Source organism: Cyanistes caeruleus, chromosome 4, assembly GCF_971803275.1.
Source record: "Cyanistes caeruleus chromosome 4, bCyaCae1.hap1.1, whole genome shotgun sequence".
NCBI lineage: Eukaryota > Metazoa > Chordata > Aves > Passeriformes > Paridae > Cyanistes > Cyanistes caeruleus.
In genome coordinates, this window is record NC_141704.1 from 79536172 (window position 1) to 79560161 (window position 23990).

The 23990-nt window shown below is 37.1% G+C and overlaps 1 protein-coding gene across 9 annotated transcripts in view; it reads right to left on the bottom strand.

Annotated features, from left to right (window-relative positions):
* Nucleotides 1–23990, bottom strand: part of PLEKHA5 (pleckstrin homology domain containing A5) — a 160835-nt gene that overhangs the window by 81822 nt on the left and 55023 nt on the right. The window contains exon 1 of one of the 9 annotated variants that reach the window (XM_086885511.1): nt 3260–3366. The exons of the other annotated variants lie outside the window; for them this stretch is intronic. The gene's annotated coding sequence lies outside the window, so the exon portion shown is untranslated. Of the gene's footprint in view, nt 1–3259; nt 3367–23990 lie in introns of those variants that run through there. 9 annotated transcript variants of the gene reach the window in all.

Consider the following 23990-nt stretch of genomic DNA (forward strand, 5'->3'; position numbering starts at 1 on the left):
GTAGGAATTTAAGGAGTTTGACCACACTGTTGCCTCGGGCTGGGATGTTTCCCCATGCCTGCTGACTGCATGGTGTGCTAACACTCAACACGCTCCTCGTCCGTGCCTGCCTCAGGCAGGGACTCTGAGGATGCTCTGCCAACCACAAGCCAGCAAAAAACATTTGCCTTGGTCTCCCCTCCCTCCTCATGCCCTTTTCCTGGAGATAATTAAGGCAAAACCACCCAAACCAAACAATTCAGCCTACTTTACGCATTTTAAAGGAACAGAAAATGCGCAAGCCAAAATACATGTTGGTCAAACAATTTCAGATAAAATTTATTTTCACTTCTGCTTGGAGAGCTCCAACCCTGAAATGACTGGCATTGCCTTGTAACTGAAGTTTTAAACAATTTAATGCCAAGCTAAAAAATTTATTTCATAGCATGTATGTTATAAAAGCAAATGTGGTCTTCACAAAATAAGCATTTTCAGCGTTTTGCAAAAAAGAACATGCTTAAAAGTGAAAACAGATCAATGTCTGAAGCAAATAAAATGTTGAGTTCAAGCAATAAATTCATCAGCTTCCCCAAAAGCAAGTATGAACAAGCAATAGCACCTTGCCATGAATATTGTTCATATTTTTCCTCATTAGGCAAAAGGTATTTTGAGGTGAAGAATTTGTTCTGAGATCATGGCTCTAAACTACTTCACTGCTCAGGTGAAATGAGAAATTTTTCCCTTCATCTCTCCACCGCCCAAAATAAACACCCCACTTCAAACTTTTGGAAATTTTTGTCGGCATGACAGCTTTCTCTTTTTTACTGCAGAAAATTTGCTCCTACATCTAGATAATGGAAACTGCAGATCACACTGAATGTTCACACCTGGTGTTCCAGCAGGGATCATATTATTGAGATAAAATAGGAGTTTCAATACCAGAAGAACTGCATGTAACCTCTTTTCAGTAAAATAGGCAGAGTTATACACCTGGTTCAGTTTAGAAGCAAAGCCAGAAGTTTCTTTCAATCATGTAGCTCAGTGACACATAGCTTTAAATACATCAATATGTTCTTCTTCTAGCTTATATTAGGTAGCCACACATTTAAAGGAAGATATACTTTAAGGTTTAAAAAAATTTGCTCATATTTGTACTGTACCCTTTTCCCCTTTAAAAAAAAACAACAAACATACCCTTAATCCTGCAAGAAAATGGGAAACTTATGAGCTAGAATGGGACTCCTATGGGTTGGAAAAAGCAACTGGAAAATTCCAGCTATCCCTACACTAACTATGGCTCCGTTCAGTTAACCAACAAAGCCAGAAAGTTTCATATTAGCAACCATGATCAAGCTAACATGTGCAGTAAGCATTTCTAGACCTATACTTAAGAAAGGTCCCTCATTCCATTCCCTTTTCTTTTCTGGAAAGAATTTAAGCACATTATTATGTGCTTAAATTATTAACTTGAAAGTATAGCTGCATGGGGTTTTTTTTGCTGAAGAAAAGCAGCAAATTAGAAGTTTATGCATAATCCTAAATTCCGGTCAACAAAACAGCACAGCAGCTATTTGTGCTGCTCAATTTATACAATTCCAAACCTAAAATGCTACCATCACTTCATTTTTGTGCATAGCCTCTGTATTTATTTCCATCTAATAGTACATTCCATATATCAAAAAGCACAGCGCACTTTAAACATCTTTGAAGACAGTTTGATATAACTGCCTATAAAAACCGATTATGGCTAAGCCCAAATTACACTAAAAAAAAACCCAACAAAACAAACCAGTGATAAAACTCATGTTAAAATTTAACTTACCAATTTCAAGGAAAAAAAAAGATAAACATCTATCAAAAACTAAACATTAAAATTTATCTAAATTCAATGTTAGGATTTATTTGGGAACTATAATGGCACAGAAAATAGTTCTGTTCACGACAACAGAAATTTAAAAAACATTTCCCAGAGCTCATTGTTCTGAGTTCTGGGTTGGGAGCCAAACCACCTACATGAAGAGTCAGAGCTACAAAGGAACTTCAATGCTAACAGTCATCTTCCAAACCACGTAAATCATAAATATTACATCAATTCTGCATCTGCAATATATCATCACCACACTACTGTACCACAAGAATTGCCAGTTGATGCATTAATGAAATTACCCTAAGCACAGGTTTCTGGAAGCTGATGTATTACATCCACGTAGCCACCCACAGCTCTGATTCAGACCATCCAAATTCAGTCTGGAATTATTTCCTGATGAAAATCAATACCTAACTTTTACCAAGATGAGTTGCACTATTCCCCAGAATCTTCAAACAGATGAATAAGACATTTTTGCATGTATTCATCCATCAAGACTTGTCATCCTTAAAGGAACACCTAAAGAAACCAAAACCAAAGTGACACAGCAAAAGCCTGGGCTTCCCTTGCTAAATACCTCTCTGTAGATAAGTGTGCTGTAATTTTCTAGCTATAAAAAAACACCCAAACCTTTTCAAAACTGGAATCTGACGAGATTTCCAAATGTCACAGGATTGCAGCACTTTTACAATTAGACTTTTATCTGCCAGGAAGAAGGAAAGATGACATGTATTTTATATTTCTCCTATGATGAGAAAACAGTCACCATGAAGTAGAAACTGTAGTGTTTACCAGTTATTTAGATCCTAAGCTATAACCAGATACTCTTTTGTGGGCTGATGGGTGTTTTTTCCAAAGTAATTCTTATGCTGACAGATTTTGCAGCTCAATATACAACATTCCTGCAGAAATAAACACCCAGGTGATACACACAGATATATACACTGACTAAAAATGTACCTGGTCTTCTGTTTTCTGACCTCCACAAGCATCTACAGCCCCCCAAAATTACATCTGAAACCTGGAATCCAGTAACTGCCATATGGGCAGTGTTAAAATCGGGTACCTTACAAGTCTCCATTTGGAAAGTACTTCCCATTCAGCAAGCTATTTAAAAAAAACCCTCAAAATTCTGCTACATTCAATATATATGACATGATTTAGCAAACAAGCATGTCTAAATAAAAATCTTGGAAGTCAGAGTTACAGTAAGTAATAAACACAACTTCTACCTACAATAAGGTTTCTACTTAAAATCTTCAATGCTAAAAAAGTTGTATTCTGCTTTGCATATATTGTGAGATATTGAATGGTGGATTAAAGAATCTAAAGAGAAGCATTCTTTTCCAAAGTGGGAGGAAATGCTTTATGTCTTCGGAAAAACCGTCATTAAAATGTATAAGAATTACTCACCAGTCTCCAGAGACATGAATTCTTTAGCAGAAGCTTGACAAACAAACAAGAAAACACATGGAAGGATGTGAGGGACAACCCTTTTCTCTTGGAAGCTGTTTCCCAATGAAGACTGCACAGCCCTGACCCAGAGGAAAAGCAACTCAGCTGTCAGGATTGCTAGACTCTGAGAAAGCTGATACCAGAGTGATGTCACTTATTCCTGAAATGTTACTGCAGCTCCAAACTATTGACTCTCTCCTACCAATAAATCTCATCCTCCAGATGATGGAAAACAAAACGTTTACAGCAGGATTAAGTTTCAACAGGAGATAACAGTACAGATTTTAACAGCATATCTTGAGTTTTAGACAAACTATTAGTCAAAAAAGTGAAAAAAAAAACCAACCCAAAACAACAAAACACAAAAAAGGCACCAGATGTTATCTAAATATGCTCCTCCAATTATCTCTAACCTGCAAAGATTTTCTTTCTGGCAGCAACAGTCAGAAAATACTTCATGAGATGAAGGGGAAGAGCAAAGACTGGCACCACAGCACTGGGCATCTGTCTACAAAACTCCAGCTAATTCAGCTGAGAAGTTTTTGGCCCTCACCTTTCTCCCTTTTCTGACTCCTTTCTGCCCCTAGGTTTGCCCCATAATGGAAGCTCAATCCTCAGGAATTACTTGCCCAATTCCATTGGAAAACATTTTTTTTTTTTTAAATGTTATTTTTTATGAAAAGGAAAAAAAAAATAAATGAGCAAAACCATAATGCTTGTATACTAAAATCAGAACTTTTAATACTGAAACAGATGCTAATGCAGCATATGAAGCTATAAACATTGTGGAGAACACCACAGAAAGGGAAGAAATCACCACAACAGGCACTGCAGGAAATTTCTGTACAGGAGAGAAAAAACCAGGGACTAATACCCTACTTTAAAAATATAAAGCAAATTAATAAATTATTTGGTACATAAAATTCACTTTTGCAAGAGTAAAAAGCAGAGTTGCAGCTGAAGGGATGGCTGGGGTATTGTACAAAATCCCGAATTTTAAACTAGAGAGCAGAGATCTTTCATTTTAAAATCCTAACCATCAAAGATTATCTTCATGAATATTTTTCAAATCAGCGTCACATACATCTTTAAATATGACAGCCCACAGATTTCCAGCAGTCCTGAGCCAACACCATCCTAATTTAGAGCTGGTTAGTAATCAACGGGGGCACTGTGTGGGCAAGCACCGCCTTCAGTCAACTACACTGAGGGCAGTGCAAGCCTTTCTGCACACAGGAGGTCTGGATTTTTGTACATTTGTTAGTGAAAATATGTCAGCTATAAAGAGACAAGTCTTGCAGAAGAACGATGCAAATTCACAAGATAAATTGCTGCTTTTTAAAAAATGATCCCACGTGTGCAAGGTAAGAAATTCTAAGGAGTGAATAAAGTAACAAAGTAGAGGGAACATAAAGGACTTCAAAGTAAAGAAATGGCAATTCAAATTAAAACAATAGAAAACATTCGTCTGATAGGAAAGAATAAGGGAAAAGACTGGGAAATTACCCTCAAAGTGGAAGGCAGATAGAAAAGGCTTAAAATGGGGATAATAACCTGAGTTATTCCTCAACTTTCAGTGTGAGCAGCATCAAAACCAGAAGCTGGGGGACAGAATGAACAACAAATAAACACAGGGCACAAGCTGCCATGGGGGCCAGGAAGGAAATGGTTAAAGAGAAGCAGCCAAGTGCAAAGCCAGGGCTCAAACATGGCCAGGACACTCCTGCCAGGACCCAAGCCTGTTCAGAGCTAATGGGTGAGATCATCCAACCCTTCTGTGTCAAAAAAGGGCTGGCTTCAAAATCCACAAGTGCTAAACCCCGAAGGCAAGTGACCTATTTTGAAAAAATTTCACCTGTCACACTTAGAATAGCAAAAATCTGGAGTGCAAAACCTGTGAAATGCTGTTTTCCAAAAAAAGTATGGAATATGAGACTTGAACCAAATATTAACAATGCAGAAATGAGCTGGAAAATGTAAGAGTTTTGCCATTGGTCGTGTGTTAAGTGGTTCAGATTAGAGACTGTGCCTCTTTTTCTAACTTGGCACATTTAATTTACAATACTGATCCACTGCTTGAAATGAAGTTAGCAATCTTCTCCTCCTTTTTTTGATAGCATGTGTTAAGTTTTACAGAAGTAATTCATCTCTGGTTAGTTCTGTGGCATTAAAGCCTCTCTCTGTAAGAGCTGTGCTATTTCCAGAAGAATCTAAATTTCATTAATAGCCTCCAGCCCTGAGATCAGAGTTAAGATCTGATGAAGCATTAGCACATGACACTGAAAGACAAAGACCAAAGCAGCTGGAAGAAAAGAGCTAGCAGTTTTGAGACATGGTAGCTTACCAGAGTGTAAGGGCTGATTTTGAAAGAGAAAATCTTAATATTTAATTACACCAACTTCCTGGTTTTGTCCAGTTTTTGATTTAATTTTAATAAACAGTTCTTTCTGAAGGCCTTCAAACAGAGATTGCAGTCAGTGCTGAAGCACCATAATTTTCAACAAAGAGCTTAACTTCCTAAAAACATGAGACAGCTAAAACTAATCCTAACAATCTAAATCAGAGTAGGACAACAGGACACACATTGTCCCTGTAGGTCTACAGAGTTATGGACTGTTCCACTGAATATAATTTGCTATTTTCAAGAAGAAAATTTTCAGTTTTTTCAGCCAAACCAATACAAAGACAAAACAACACAACTGAGCTGAAGGAGCAGGGGAAAGTAAAATTGCTCTGGGGCATATATGTACAGATAACCATATGGCAATCTTACCTTTATTTTCCACAGAATTTGGGGGTTTATGTTCACATCTAAGTTACTAAGATCTTTACTATGTTATTTTATTAAGGTCTTTAGACATCTGATTTAGGGAATATGCCTCTGATTAGTTCAACAGGCTGCCTTATGGCCAAGTCAGTGTAAATGCTAGAATATACAAAAACCTTAGGTCAAAAAGATGCAACATGGGAATGAGGCTCATACAAAAATGTCAGATGAACAAGACTCTTGATGTTCATCAAGTTCAACCTCATGCTCAGAGGTAAATCCAGTGCCAGATCAGATTGCAAAGGCCCTTGCCCAGTTGAGTTTCCAAAATTTTCAAGAAAAGCATGGAATCTTCCTCCGCTCCAGAGGCTTGGGTTTTTTACAATTATTATTTTAATCTGTTAGAATGTGCTTTACTGCAGTTTATCACCATTGCTCTTTTAACAGTTCTGAGGAGAGTCTATCTCATTTATAAAGTCCACGTAGTTAATGAAAGGCTGCAGTAAAGTCCCTGTTTTTGTCATTTCTTCAGGCTAAACACATGAACCTCCTTCATCCTTTTCTAGCACATCATGTCCTGGCCCTGTAGCCTGTTAGTGCTGGACTCATTTGTGTTTGTCTCTCTCTCATACTGATGTGATGAAAACCAGACATATTACTCCAGAAGAGATATTCCAAGGCAACAAATTGATGGGAATAATCACCATTCTCCCCAGGGCAGCTCAACATTTAACTTCCATCCCCATTAGAGCTCCCACCAGGAGCCTCTGGCCATTTTCTGGGTGCTGCTGCTCCACCTGCACTCTCGCCCTTGCATGATCCACTCTGCTCCCAGCTCCAGCTTGCTGAGGTCCCTGTGGGTGCCTGCCATGCCCTCTGGCACTCTGAGCCCTTCTCCCAAGGGTGCTGTTATCCAGGAACTTGCTGATGATGACTTGCTTGCTGATGACTTGCTGATCAGTGCCAAAATAGTTCCACCCCAGCAGCAACTCCAGGAAAGACTCCTTGCAAGCTGATTCAGAACTTGAAACTATTGATTGCTTATGCTGCAATCAATTCTTCACCATTCATCCAATTCATACCCCACAAAGGTACCACATGGAGATACATCAAAAGCCTTACTGAATGTAAGTGGTTTCCGCTGTTTTCCCCCTCAGTTTCAGAGGCAGTCACTGTAGGAGGTAGACAGGTTGGTCAGGCAAGATTTTGTAGCTTTTTTAAATAACTTGTCTCTTTTTTTCTCTTTTGATTCTGCTGCTGTGCTTCTTGCGCAGTTCTTTTCACTCCTGGATTTCTCAGTCTCCTCTGAGCTGAGCTCCTTGGGGATGTTCTCTCACGGGGAGTCTGCTTATCACAGTCCTCTGGGTCAGGACACAAACTCCACAGCCTGTTAGGATCTTGTTTCTCCTGTTTATTAGGATGTTATCACAAAACTTGGCAGGTCTCTCCAGACTATCTGCACAAGTTCAATTCACAGCAACTTGGCTCATTTTCTAATGATAGTACAAAATGGCCTCACTTGTGGCTCACTTTGGCTTTGAAGGCACAAAATGGCCTTGAACTATGCAGTTCTTTTATCTTTATACTTATTCTTATCCAATTAAAACTAGACACATATATTATTTTTCTTAATGACCCAATGACCCATCACCTGTGTGCTGCACTGCAGCATTCTCTATCCAATCACTCACTATTACCCAAAAACCTCTGGAAGAAGAACATGAAGAGGAAAGAAGGAAAAGAAACAGCATTCTAAATTCTCCATCTTGTCTTCTGCTTTCTAAACTGTTTTAAACTCTGAACTCTAACTTTTTCACCCAGTGACTTAAGAAAACTCTCTTATCTACCCACTCACACTTTTAGCTTTTTCTACCTAACTTTAACAGTTGTTTTCATGTATCACCATGAAAACATGCTCATAAATTTCATATTGCATGAAATTCAGTGTTTTTCTGGATGTTAGAACTAAATATCAGAAACAAGGGCCCACACTCTGTGTCTCAGACTCAGACTTTACTGTGATACATCCTTTTTTTTTGGGATACATCCTTGCTGGCTTTTTCTGATTACCTTCCAGTCTTTCACATGCCTAGAAACAGTTTAAATGAGAACTTGCTCTTTAATATTCTCAGTGAAAGAGGTGAAGCTGACCAGCATTTAGTTACCTGGATTCTCTTCCTTGCCTTTTTTATTTTTTTTCCTTAACACAGTAATGTTTGTCTTTTTCCAGTCATCAGGGTTGTCCATGTTGATAAAAATCACTTTTGTGGTGACATCTGTCAGCTCACTCAGCACCCTCAGCTGTTTATGTTCCTAGAATAAGGATCCATGGCTCTTTCAAGCATCAGTCAAAAAATAATTTTAAAGTGAATGTGATATAAAAAAAAACAACAACAAACCAACAAACCAAAAAGCAACCTAGGAGGGGTAAGGGCCTTAGGGCAGCTTAGATCTGTCAAAACAAAAAAAGAAGAGGTGGAACAACAAATGACCCCATAGGAAACACATCACTGGTCCAGGTTGCTGGAATGCTCCAGGACCTACTGGGAGCTGCCATCTGATATTTCTGCTGTATCCACAACCCTGCTGTAAATCTATGACTGAGAGCACTCAAGTGTTACCCAAACATTTCTTTAAGCTTACTCTGCTTAGTTTAAGCTCTATACACCACGAGCAGAAATGATAATGAATTTTAAAGCAGGAATTTTCACTGCTTGCTGTTGACAGTACAGACAAGAACAAGTTTTCCCAAAGGGAAAGCCCAACCTTGGCTTGCAACTGGAATGTCTTGTTCTGTCCCAAACATCAAAGAAGTTAAAGACACATCATGGAAGCTGCATGCAGCATGAACATTACCAGTCCAGCTCCCTCAGCAGGGAAGGCAAGGGCTCAACAGCCCATGGGGCACTTTTTCCCAATGACAGTGACACACAAAGACACTGAGAGAGAACCTTAAATGAGCTTGGGAATAACCAGTCAGCATTTAGAGTTGTAGTCTTTCCAGAAAAACATGTTTATACACAGCCTTTGATTCTATGCATTGAAAATGAAAAGAAACAAAGTGAATGTTTCCTCCTTCCCAGTGCTTTCAGAGGAAGGGAGTAGCATTTTTAGATTTACTGCTGAAAGACCAGGATTAAAGCAAATGTCTGGCAAAAGAATGCATTCATTTTACAAACATATATACATTTCTCAGCTACAGCATCTTTAATTAAAGCAAACTGCACTCTCTTGAAGCAGGATTTGCCATTAGGCAACAGCTGATACAGAACATTTTAGGGAATTTTAGTTCACTGCTTAAGCCAGCACCAGTCAGAACCTACTCTCCACTCAATCACAGGATGGCTTGGCTTGGAAGGGACTTAAAATCATCTCATTCCAACCTCTTGCCATGGGCAGGGACACCTTCCACTATCCCAGGCTGCTCCAACTCCTGTCCAACCTGGCCTTGGATGCCTCCAGGCATGGGGCAGCCACAGCTCCTCTGGGCAACCTGTACCAGTGCCTCAGCACCCTCACAGTAATGAAATCCTTCCTAATACCCAGCTAAACCTGCCTTTTTCCATTTAAAACCACTGCACTTGCTCTGTCACTATCTGCCTAAGTTCCTCCTTTTCCTAAGCCCCCTTAGTTCCTTCTCTTGCTTTTCTAAATTCCACTTCATGTTTAATCCAGAATGCAACTCTTCAGAAAAGAGCAATCACAAAACCTGATTATCTAGAGATTTTATTCACTGTCAAACAGATTTTCAAGTGTCTGCCAGACATGAAGGACCCACAGTCTCCCACAGCTCATCATTAAGGCCTGAATCTTGAGATGGAAGGCAGACCCTTATTCCATTCCCAGTCCCCTGTGACAGTCTTCTGCTCCCCCCAGTGGCAAAATCCCAAATACAATCCACAAGGATGCTACAGAATCATCATCACATGCTCATACAGCAGTGTTCTTGGAGGTTCTTCAAACCCAAAATTTCCAGTATGCAAAGGACTTTTGTTCTACAAAAAATGAACAACAGTCTAAATCAACAGTTATCTTGATTTGTGGAAAAAAAAATAAAAAAAAAAATGTTTTTGGACTTGATAAATATAAAGTAGTTGATAATGGAAACTTTAAAAATTAATCTATAATCCTAAAGTTGACAGCAATTTTCTTGGGTTATGATAAATGAAAATTTAAATATTTATTTATTTAATAAATACTTAATATTTATTATTTCTTTTATTTAATGAATAAAAATATTTTTGATGCAAGTACTAGTAGCAATCTTCTATTAAAAAAGTGTCACAGAAAGCTGCTGCCCTGCAGACATCACTTGCCTACTCTTATCAGTCATCTAATGTTTTCCTTCTCTTAAGCTTCAAAAAGTTTTTTAAAAAGTGAGCACAATAAGAATATTATTTCCTGAAAGATGAACCAAATGAGTGTTTAAAAAATAATCCTGACAGCATAATTTGAGGATATATCTCTTACATACAGTAAACACTCTTCTATATTCAAAGACTGACTACAAAATGACATTATTTGAAATATTTTGTGACTTATATTAGTGATTACTTACCAGCTACCTTCAGTAAGGAATGATAAGAAAAGAACCCCAGGGCTTTTTTTTTATTTCCTGCACTGAATGAAGTGAGACACTGAACCCACATTTGAAGGTCCAAAACATTAACACAAGATTTTAAATATCTTATGTAAGTAAATAAGTTATGGAATCTCACCAGTCCAAACTGAACCCATTGTACACAAATACAACTTAATAAAGTTACACTAAAACTTAATTTGAAAATTTACCTAAGGCTTTATGCAGCCCAAAAGCTTTCCAACATAGCTATTGAAAATCACCTATAGGCTGTGCTGCTTTTAAATATATTTAAATGTGCAATATTTACAAAAACTCAAAGCTAACAGGTTAGAGAAGCCCCAAATGTTATTGCAGTTAATATGGTTTAAACTGCACCTAAAGAACTTCTAGGCTGGAGTTTTTCCTCTTATTTCCAAGAATTACTTCTAAAACTGAGAAATAACAGCTTGCATTATTTTTCATACTTCAAATTTCTTAAGAGCTATTAATTTAAAGCCCTTGGACTGTCACAAAGAGGTTCCAGCCAGATTTCACCTCCCTCATTTATCCTGAGGAATTAAATGAGCTCTCCCTGACAGTAAGTGCTACCCACATGGAGCAATGATGTCAAATGTTGATATTAGCATTTCTGCAAGCTGCACTGAAGCCAGCAAGGCAAGGTTTACACAAGGATCTTTCATTACACCCATGGGCAGTGCTGGAAATGGGTAACAAGCAAAGAGATGTTGCTCAAACTTAAAGGAAGCACTGCTCTTTGAGTCAGGAAAGCTGAAACCCACCTTCCTGAGTTGAAATGAGGTGTGTTCATCACACCAATGAGAACACAAGGAGTTTTAGAGTCCAACAGAGGGGAGCAAGCCTTGCTCAGGTCATTCTATATTATTCTTCCCTTTTTTTCTCTCCCTAAAAAGGAAGGTGCTAAATCAGTGGGATTGGCTAAAATGGTCAAGAGAATTACATGGTTTAAAACCACTGAGCTCATGAGTTTTAAGACCTTACAGCTTTCTGAATTTCATTTCCAGGTTTGTCTTTCAAACTTACTTTGCAGACTTTCCCTGAAGATTAAGATGGCAGTGTGATATTCAGCTTTCTAAGGATTTTTCTCCACTGTCTTCTAATGATTTTGCAAATGTTCATACTAGTGCAGAGCAGTTGCTTAGCTTCACTGGCATGGTTTCAATAAGTACATTCCAATCAGGTTAGGTCAGTCATTTTGATATCTCAAAAATAATCAAGATATCAAATGTTCACTACTTGAGCTTGAGAAGACACATTTCCCCCAGTAATTATAACAAGATTCACATTACAAACAGTTCAGCTCTTTACAGAATGAATTCTGATGATTCACATCTATTGGATACTGCCTGTCAGAAAACATGAATTTAATGTTTTGACAGAAACAGAATTGCTGGTAACCATCCCCTGTGTCATAAAGGACTTGATACACACTGCAGATACATCTAGTTAGAAGTTATAAGCTTCTCTATTCTACACATGGGGGTACTCTTTTTCTATCATAGATGACATGACAAAGTTATCTATCAGTAACTTTAAACATGTAAATTATAATTTCTGCCTCTGGAGCCAAGACTGATGTCAACACAATCAGAAAAGGAATCTACTGTCTTCAACTAATTTATTTTCTAGATAAAGAGCAGCAGGGTCTTACTGGTTCTTATTCCTTACTACTGTAATTCTTCAGTTAAAAAAAGTTTCTTCTATTTTCATTCAATATGAGAAAGCTGCAGAGAAGTGGAAGTGTATTCACATTTTTATCAGTAAGAATGCTACTGGTCCCCCAAGTTAAAAGTAAAGAAAGTGTTGGCTGTTTGCAGACACTGAAATGCTTTTCAAAGAGGGTGCAGTGTTCAGGGCTCAAATTGTAAACTTTCCCTCAATGCCACATGGATATCAGTGCTTTGCAGGGAATCAGCTGGAAACATTTTACAACTATTAAAAGTATTTTTCTTCTAATATCTTTCAAGGAAGTGGCTGTACCATTTTCATTTTATCTTTTATATAAAACTATGGAGATAAGAGACTGGGAAGCTAAAGAGCTTTCTGGATCAGAAAGTCTGGAAGTGTTAGAGAAACTACAACATGGTTGTGGTGAGTGTAAAGCAGTGGCTAAACTTACACATACAGGTATGGACACACCCCATGCACTCACACTGCACTGACCCTGACATTTTTCAGCTTCTCTTCTCTTGACTGCTGTGCTATTACTTTTCCACAAATCAGTTCTCTGACTTTGTTCCAGCTTTACATAGGTGCAGCAGAAGTTTTCGTAATTTTTTGCATGAAAATGGAGAAGGGGAATGCAGTCAAAAACTCTCAACATCACCTCAACACGGTTGTCAGAAATTGGCACATTGCTGCTCTACTAGACATGTCACTATTACATAAAATAATCAAATAAATTTAATTCTCTTGAAGTCCCACACTGATTAATATATTTAATAGTCCTGTCTTGCCAAAGCTGAAACTGTTCTTACTTGGTTTCAACACAGACAAGGTAATGAAATAAAAAACTGCATCCGATGGATGAATTTATCAATCTGAATCTATGCTGTGAATGTGAATCATCACAAGGACACGACAAGAACATCTTGGTGCTCAGGGCCTTGAGCTGATGAATTTAGGACCTTCAACTTACCCTTTTACAGGGCAGTGCCATGGTATGATACCAGAACAGACTGCACTGCGAGTCCACTGGAATTTCTAAACAGAGTAACGCAAAGCTGGTAGCTAAGATATTGAAACCCATCCAGCTTCCTGAGCAAGGAGTTTCTCTGGGGGTATTTGGCTTTTCTTCCTATGGGGCCAGGTGCAGCTTTGCATTGACATGCATTTTAGGGCCTGAGGTATTTGACTGACAGTCATCATCAAGCTAATTGCATCAGGGATGTGCCCTTTGGCTTCGCTTTCTGCTTCACCAGGCTTCCTCTAGGATTCTGGTTAAGTAAACCTCTGTTACCATTCCCAGTTTGTACTGTCATGACATAAAATATGTCATTAAAGCAACTAAATACAACTGTGAGTTACTAAGGCTGCAATGGAAGGTTGTGGGGAACATTCTCAACCTATTCTGATCGTTTAGGCAGCTAGAAATTAAATTCAGCTGCTCCTGCAGGAAGCACATCACAGCCAGAACCACACTGTACTTGGAGACACTTTCAGAGGCAGCACTGAAGAACTTATTTTGACAGCCTCAGTGTGAGGGCTACTAAGGATATCTTGTCTTTGCTCATAGAGAGAACAAATGCACTGGGCAGAGTGGGCTGAAACAGATGGTATTACCAAAACTGGCGTTGTTTAAGTCATGCCTTTCGTTCTCTGCTATGACAACCTTGATGGTTTGGGCTATTTTCTCCAGGAGGAAAAAAAAAATATTCATCCTATTTCTCAGGAGAGTAAAAAAGAAGAAATAAAAAGTCTAACATAGATTTCTCAGGGAAGATACAATGTCTCATATCAGACAAATTTCTACCAAGTAAAATAGTTAATACTTGTATTGATGTCCTGTGTTTTAATGACAGCTCTGAAAACCTTTTTGTATTTGTTTCTCAGTGCATTTTCTTCCCCTCCAAAGCCTCCATCATATGCTGAACACTTCTTGTCAAAAAGAACTGTCTATTCAAAATAATGCAATAAAGCCATTTGGCTGGTTCTGTTTTCATTTCAATAATGGATCACATTTAAAGAGACCTCAAGACTCCACAGCAAATGCTGTTCCATGAAAACTTTGCAGATCCTTCCATCAAAAAGATGTTACTCTGTTGTCACCAAACACAACACTGATTACAAGTTTTTTATTCAGTTGCTCATATGCTAATGTTCATGTAAATGAATGATTTTCTACCAATATGGTTATGTTATGATACCTATATAATTACCTGAAAAAAATGCCTGTACACTTTATTTTATATATTATGGCAAAAGAGGCTAAGGCACTATCTGAAATATGAAGACAGCAAAGTCTGGGAGTTAACTTTAAGGACTGAAAATACTGAAATACTGATTAAATTAATAATTTCCATATAAACAGGGAAGTATAAAACATTTGATATTTGAGGTTTTTGGGCAAGATATGAATTGCACACAAGCCCCTTCAAGCAGCCTGAAGTACATAATAATTAACATTCCCTTTCTTTTTTCCTCAATGGTCATTCTTGGAAAGAACATCAAGTTTTGATCAGCTTGGAAAAAACGAAGTCACTGTGTGGTACATGCATCTATTAAATTCAGATTAGCTTAAGGAAAGCACAAAATAATTCCAGTTTTCTTGTAGCCATTGACATGTTTAAATACTAAACCATTGTCTCCTCACCACTGCACTGAAATGTGCCTAAGACTGAATATCCCAAAACATTTTAAAATATGGAAGCGTGCATAAACATATGGAAAGTGATGTACTGAAAACACATTGAAAAAAATTCAAGCTTATGTATAATTTTGAGAAACAGTCCTGTATTTATTTTTTTTTTCTTTTTGGTTTTTTTTAATGGTCATTTTTTAGGAAATGTAAAGTTCTAAATAACCCCTTGATACAAAATAATTTGCTAAATTTTCATTGACAGATAGTCCCAATAAATACCTATTCACTGTTGAACTGCAATGATCTAGTGTATTCATGGCAAAAATCTGCCAAAATTCACAGGACTGTATTTAATACCCATTTTAAACCTCAGTATACTGAAAAAGTAGACAATTTTTAGCTCATTCAGCAAGGACTTAGCCAACTCATAATTTCCACTCTGTTGGTATGAAAAAAGCCAAAGTTTTTCAAAAATAACACAATCTCAAATATTTTAGGTTTTCACTTAAACAAACCCATTTCTCAACTTATTCTAGACACATACAGAAAGAACTAATAATGCCTTCTTTACTTTTCCATAAAATCTCAGACTCAATTAGAGATGGCTGACATTAGAGCCAATTATTTTAAATGAGTACTGGTGTACATTTTCTTTTTCACTTGGAAAAGTAAATTTAGCTCATGCTCGTGAAACATAGCTCCACTCCTTCCTCCTCTTTATAAAAAAAAAACAAACTAATAAATGGCAGTATCAGATTGTAGCAAGCTGTCTAAAATAGGTCAAGATCTGATGCAGAATGCTGACAAGGTTTTTAGACAAAACCTTCAGCCTAAAATTGTCACAGGCACTCCATCTGGCACACCAACTGAGTATGTGCAATTGTCAGCAGTAGTAAAATCTCTTATTAGAACACAATGTGAGTGGAAAAAGACTGAGCCTTCACTGTCCAAAAGATTTTAATAATTCAAAAAACAGTTGGCAGGCAGCTGAAGTGATACATACACGAAGATTCCCCTTCACCCCACATCTTTAACTGATTTTTTTTTTCCCCTGTACAAACAATTTTATTTATGAAAATTCAAGCAAAAAAGTTTATTTAAACATTACTTCAGCAGTGGTGCTCAAAAGGACTAAAGCCACCACCACGTTCTCACTGCTCTCCTGGTGAAAAAGTGCCAGACAAGACATTGACTTTTTATTCATGTGAAAAACAAAATTAACTTTTTCATCCTCTTCAAAAAAATAATTCAACAGGTTGAATTACATGCCTTACATTTTCAGTCACATGAGTGAGTTCCTCAAGTTTCTTCCATAGACCTCCAGTTTCTAAAAATCAGAATATCTGCATAGCACAATCCTAGGAACTTAAACCTTTCACTCTGGTATTTTGTTGCAAGTTACCACATATTGATCCACAATAAAATATAAGTAAATCCTAATGATGGCTGACATGTCTAAAATGACAGAATAACAGCATTCCTTAACATGGAAAAGCATCTTTTTATTCCCTTTCAGCTCTCAATTCAGTGCAATTAAAATGCATTTTGAATAATCTTGTTCAGCCCTCACACACATTCACCTCCCTCTCTGCACACATCTAGAAATATAAAGAAATAAATAAAGCTAGCACAGAGTAAAACTGCAACAAAACAAAAGGCAATAAATATATTGTTGTCAAGTTTTGTGAGTTCTCCAAATAACCTCTTTATGCACCATCACCATTAAGATCATAAACACAAAGCAGATTTTTTCCACAAGCTGCCCATGACCCGAAGTGGACTTGCAGGTTACATAAAATGGGTATAAAATATAAAAATATAAATAAAATGGGTTAAATAAAATGGGACAAGAGAAGCTCTGCAGAGACAGGATCTTCCCTACAACATCCAGTTAGCCTTTGTAATAATAATGTAAGAATTTAGCTTTTTGGAAAACTAACCAGAGTCAGCACTCACTTCAAAGGAAAGAATAAACACCATCCTGAAGAGTAAAACAGACACAAATCAAGGTGTTGAGGTGTTCAACACTTGCAAATTTCTGCTTTCTTTTAGACTAAACACTGTTCCTTTACAAAACCTATGGAATACAACTTCCTGAGAGCTTTGAAGTTCTCTAGGATTGCTGTTTGTCCAGAAATCATCCTATGGTAAATCTGTACAGCTTCATATTATCCTCCAGATCGCTGTGAGACACATCTCATGGCCCTGAAGGCACCACCACAGTGAAACAACATGTTCCAGTTATGAGTGGAAACTCAGTACTAGAAATAACATGTTTTGAAGGTAACAAGGCAGTACAGTGATTTATTCTGCTCAACACAGGTCTGAAGTCACCCCTGGCTGCCTCTCTTTCATCATTTGTCAGAGCAGCAATCTAGAATCCCACTCTGGCAGCCCAAGCACAGCTTTTCTGATGGGTTATGACAGCCCTTTGCCACCACAAGGCCTCAATTAAATACATTATCCTCAGGCTTTAACAAAAATCTTAACTCCTGCACCCATTTAGATCATTTTCACCAGAAACCCCGTGTTAGGGGGTCAAGCAAACTCATGTTCAAGTACTCAAGATTTACACACACCATCCTCTGTCCCATTCCTCTTCCAGCCAGGAGTGTCAGTGATGGTGAAGCTTAAGGGCTTATTGATTCTACACTATAAATCAGGTCAGCTGGAATCATAACAGGGCTTGTGTTTGGCAAGAATCTTTGTCAGACTCAGCAAATTCACTGACAAGCAGCTTTTCCCATTGTAATTCAAACCTTTTATCTGAAAGACTAAAGTATTATGTCCACAATCAGAGCAGGATAAAGGCTACCCACTTGTAAAAACAAGCTCCCCTCCCAACCCCAAAATATTTGTGAATTCATTAGCATAAATACTTAGATTGGATAATATAAGTATCCAGTCTCAATCCAGGGATGAACCTGGCACACTGAAACCTTAAAAAACACCCAAAGTTCAGTCATGACACTGAATCATCTTTATTCACCCACAGGTAAGTGAAATCAGGAAACAACTTTTTTTTTGGAATGGAAGTGGGTGGTGTCAGTTTATCAATTCACTCCCTGCTTTTTACAACCCCAGTTTAGATGTTTTAAAATTATATTGTCAGCTGATTTATTTTTTTTTTTTTGCTACAATTTAATGCCTTGCATGAATGAATTTAAAAGTTATAATTTGCAGATGTTCCTGGAGGAAAACAAGATTTTAAATCAAGTGCAAGAACTAAGCCTTGGTAATACTTTGAATCATAAATCCCACCTTCCCCACAGTTAATTAGAAGTTAATTAAATCCTAAGCCGTATCAGGCATTCACCTTAACTACTACAAAGACTATAAATTTGTTCAGAAATTCCTACTATATCTTAACAAGATGCCAAATCTCAGTCATAACAAAGAACTAGGAGATACCTTTTTCTATTCCTCAGTTGGTCAAAGAAGGAAATACATGCATAGCAGCAAAATTAACACACCTAACTTACCCTGTTTAGCAATTTGTTCTTGAAACCAAGTACTGTAAATATCTTTCAGCATTGTCTTAAATAAAATGCTCTTTTGCAAGACTACTCAAGCTCCCTCTAAAATATGAGATGCACGAAATAATCCGGGTTTTAAACCAAGATTGGTTTAAAAGAACATAATGAAAAATCACTGAGAAGTGATGGTTGAAGAACTGTCGCTATATTTAAAATATAATTTGAAGTCAGAGGAAAAAAAAAATTATGCCAATTATGTCCATTTATTATGCCCAGCCCAGCTTTCCTGTTAAAAAAAGGAATTCTTCTCCTGTAAAGAAATTAACACACGCCTCCCAGAATTATTTCACTGAAGTGAAAGACGGCAGAGCCATTTCAAACAGATACCATTATCAGAGAAGAGAGACAAGTGTGAAGCTGAGTTTTATCTGAGCTATCTAAAGGCACCAGAAAGGAAAAAAGAGATGAATATCAACTCACCAAAAACACTGGCGATCTAACAGCAAGGCTTGTCTCACATCTCCACTTGCCAGTTCCAAGAGGAATCATATGTGTGCTGATGGAAGGATGACAAAAGGGCATGCTGTGCTCTCCTCCACCCCACTTGAGTGACAGCTCTTCTAACAGGGAACCGAGACACACACTGCAAAATCTCAAACAGTGGGGACCTGAGAGAGCATGCTCAGTGCCTAATTTAAAATGGCCTGATGCTTCATCTCAGCAGGAGATGGCCTACTTCCAAACAATTTCAGAACTTTAAGTCAAATCTAAAATCATTAATTGGAATACGCAAAACTCAGCCACCAAGCAGCATTGATTTATTTTTTTTTTTCCCCCTCCCTCTCTTTTTTGTTTTAAATCTGGGCTGATGCACAGATAATTATTTGCACTACTTCCCTGAAGGGCATCCTGAGGCTTAAACACTATCATCATGTGCTTCACTGTAATTACATGATGCCACTGTAATAGATTGAAAACCTTTTCAGGATAGGATATGATTTGAACACTCAGCAGCACAATTCATAAATCAGACAAAGACAACAGATCTGCTGAATAGTGTCCATATTGATTTAAGAATTATCCTACCTGCTGATTTCTGGGCAGGGTTTTTTATTTTTTTTTTTATTTTATTAATTTAAATTTAAATTATTTTTTTTTTTGGGTGAGGGAGGCAAGAAGAAAGGCTTGAGAACTATCAAACATGTGATGGCTTGAGAACTGTCTAGCAAGTGATTTATGTTCCAGAGGCATTTACCTCCACTTAAAGTCTCTTTATACATAAAGAAACCATTTAGCTTCTTAATGAAACAATTTATTTGGATATCAAAAGGCAGGTTATTCACATGCAAAAATCCTGTGAACCAGATATTCAAACCTTTTACCCCCAGGAGATTAACATCTTTTAATACACCCACAGCCAAGTGGTACAGAAGTCTTCCGTGTTTTGGTTTTCTCTATCTCACAGTCTTCTTTCCATATTTATTGTATATTCATTTTTTCAAATGAATACACAAAGTTTTCCTCCTCTTGTGAGAAGAAAAAAGCTGCGCCCCAGGCATTTCTGGTTTTTTAAAATGCTTTCCTGCTTATCATTCAAGCTGAAAGCAGAGCCAGGCAGGCTACTTAATAAATGCTGTATTTTAAAGGATGCTATATAAAAGAGCAGCACAGCCTTCCTCCTGGTCTGTACAACACCTGAGCATAAGAAAAAGATCTGTAAACTCCACTATCAAATCCTCTACTTCCAGTATTGCAGATAATGGGTAACACAATGGTTGGTAGAGAAGCAGGACATTATTCTTAAGCTTCACTAATGTCTACAAGTAACTTAAAAATTGGATTTTCCAATCTATTCAAAAATGCTTATATTTATTACGAGGATCTGCAACATTAGACAGAGAGTTTTGACGTCTAAGACCTTCACTCTGCACTCTCATGCTTTAAAAATCCTCTTTACTAAGGTCATTTTTTTAACATTAATCCCTGCTCTTTTCCTTTGAATTCACACAAACTGAGAGGAAGTATTTTCACTTCAGCAATCCCTTCCAGCCATAAACCCAGAAGTCAAGGTGCACATCAGAGCTGTGGCACAGCTGAACCTGATTTCATAAGCACACTGAAACATCCCATTCCATATTCCAGAGACACATCATACAAAGCAGTTTATCTACAGTCATGTAACACTAACTGCATTCACTTGATTTTTAATCACATAATACCTTGGTAGTTAATTTTCTTGCACCAAAACATACAAAAAGAATCCTTACTACAGTGTATGTCCACATTGCAAAATTCAGATGAATTCTGCAGTCTACCATTAGGTGATGAAAAGCCATCTTGTTAAGAATTTCACTGGTTTTTTTGCCAGCTAGTGAGCAAAGAAACAAGTGAAACAAGTACTAAATCATATTTCACGTTTTTACCTAAGCTTTTATTCTTTCATCATCTAACTTCTCATCATTTGCTTACTCTGAACTTCCACGTAGATTCAGACTGGTAAATCAAAATGTATTTTTAAAGTGCAAGGTGTCGTGGACAAAAGAGTTGCCTCCTGAATGAGAAATGTTTTCATCCAGGCAGGCTTGCTCTAGCTTCATTCTGAAAACAAAATTAATAAATAAATGCAGTGAAGAAAGATTACTTGTACAAATCCAAAGCTACCTAATCACTAGTCTGCAGCTTCTACATACAGAAAATGAGGGAGAGGAAAAAGAAGCTGCTAATAACACCCATTAAAATTGAAGTAAACACTATTCTGTTGTTTCAAGTTCATTCCCCTTCGTTTCTCAAAATCCCATCAAGCTGAGCACAAATTACAAGAATTTTCTTTGAGCTAGACAAGAGTTTACAAGTTCAAAAGGTCTGCTCTAAAGTTAAATTTCTGTGTGTATATTCTCCCCCAAAAGACAAATCTTCATGGAAAAAAACAACCCCTCTGCACTTCTTGGGCAAGTGCCCAACTTTACGGAAGCGTAAGGAAATTTTAGGACAGTTTTGTTTCTTCTGTTGATGAATCTGTATTTTATTGTTTTAATGACCTACAAATTGTAGCCACAATAATGAAATGCAAGGGGGTTATGAGTAGCATATAAAGCCAAAATACTTTGATTCCACAATTAATGCAGAACACTTGCAAAGCAGCCTCTTGCTGACCTTGAGAGGGTTCCTTTACAATGACATAAATTTGAGTTTCAAGATCTTGATAAGGGAGTTTTACAGGAAATGAGCGCAAATTTGCCAATTTGCCATCTAATAAACATGTCTTAAAAGAAAAAAATAATTGAATTAATACACAAGTAGGGAAATGTAGCCTGTACACAGGTCTTTTAAGAAAGCAATTCTTCTGAACACGACAAAGCTGGGACTAAAATCAAAACAGCCTTGGAAACTGAAACATTTTTCTAGTTCTGTACTGATATCTAAACCAAAGTCTTGTTGCTTCACAAAACACTAAAATCATGCCAGACCACTGTGTTATAAAGACAATGAGAGTGGTGCAGGAATACAAATAATTTCAGTAAACCCTCTACAGTCAGAAGCTAAGTTAGAAAATGTCTAATGACTCAAGTGGTGCTGGTGCTTTTGTTTTTTTCTTTTAATATATTTAACAAGAAATCAGGTGGCAAATACTTTAAACATCTTTCTTTCCAACAGATTCTGTACAACAGCTCACACACAAACAGAGAGCAGCTCATTTTAGTAAGATGGGTGTTCAGCAGTATACTTAATTTTCAGTCTCAGTATCAAACTCATTGCTCTTTCAGAATGAAATATGATTGATTTTTAGGGTTTAAACTAGGCTTTATATGGATTTAATTAAGAGCCTTGACTTACATCATTGATGTTTTTAACTAAACGTGATTAACTCTTCACTAACTTAACTTCATTTAACTAAATGTGATACTAAATTCTTCAGTAAATTACATACAGCTGAGTTTCACAAGAAACTGGCATCCTAAAAAGAATTCCTCAAGGATGTCACTTACATTTGAGCTCTTTCAGCTCTCTTCTCAACCTTGGCATGATGACACAAGCAGCTTTCCTGAGTTTGATTACCAGGAGTAAAACACCTCAAGATGTCTCTCTCAAACACTACATCACAGATATGTAAGAATTCTTCCCTTTCTGTATAAAGCTACATTCTCCAAAAATGTGTAGCAATTTGGAATCTGTTTGCCATTATGTTATTACATCTTATCTGTCAGCTGACCTTTCCAAGTGGAAAGAACATTTTTCAAATAAAATGAAGAAAAAGGATATATCTGTGTCTAGACAACCACAAGGGGAAAATAACACATGCAAAGTTCAAAAGCTGAGTAATTTTTTTCTTATTTCTATAGTATAATTTATATTTTTGTTTCTATCAATAGTTTTGACTGTGCTACATTTTTTCAGTGGTTCTGCTGTGTAACGCATATTGTCTTTTTTTTTGTTATTTTCTAATTATTTTTGCACCTCACTTGAAAATATTGTTGTGGTTTTTGGCTTTTCTTTCCATCCCATGTTGTTTTTGCCTTCTTTAACTTTCTTTTCTCATATTTCCCTGTTAACCCATGTCCTAATGTCTTCAATACTGAGAGAAATTAAATAGATGTTGACTCTTTCTCACGGGGCTAACAGAACCAAAGGAGCCACAAAGTACGTGTATATTTAGTACATTACCATTTAATTGCCTAGGATTTTATTCCTTGAATTATTGCAATCTCCTGATAAGTCTGATTCTTTATGCTCTTTCACTCTTCAAATACCCACAATTAGATTGAATTGTCAACTGAGCATTCCCATTCCTGTTTTCATTTTATTTCTAAATATAGGTTTGTGCTCACGACACAACAGTTTGTGCTCGCGCTCTTGAATAAGTAAAATGGAAAAATAGGGTTTATATCTGCTGTTCACAGCTTATAAAAGCAGGCTCTGTGTTGGTCTTTAATATATGACCATAATGATTCAACTGGAAAATTGTATCAGACAATGTGCCAGAACATATAAAACTGCCACTGCTGCCCACACTGTTAGTGTTGTTTCCTAAGTTAAAATATATATATATATATATATATATATATATATATATATATATCATAGGGTGTCTGAAACTAAGGCCAGGTCTGAACCAAGCACCTTTCATTAAATACAAGCTACAGATGTGCCTATCCCAAAGACAACACAGCCAACCCCCTGCCTCTCCTCAGAGTAGAGACAATTCCCCTTCATGCACCTTTCTCATAATACATTTGATTGGCTTTTAAAAATAGTCATTAGATTTAGAAACACATTCAGTACAGGCAAGAGAACAACAGTGCCTGACAAAGGAATTGTACTTGCCAAGGTAAAATTGTTACAGTGTCTAAATCCCAATCTGTTTGTGACACTTCTTTTTTATTTTATGTTTATTCTCAGAACTGCCATTAAAAGAAATTTAGTAAATGGTTCCATATATGAATAAGTTTATTCTGCTGCAAGACTAACAACCTCGGGAATCCAATCTGAACAGTTCTTCTTAATGCCCAATGCAATGAATTTTTCTACAGAGTGCTGCAACTGCAAGA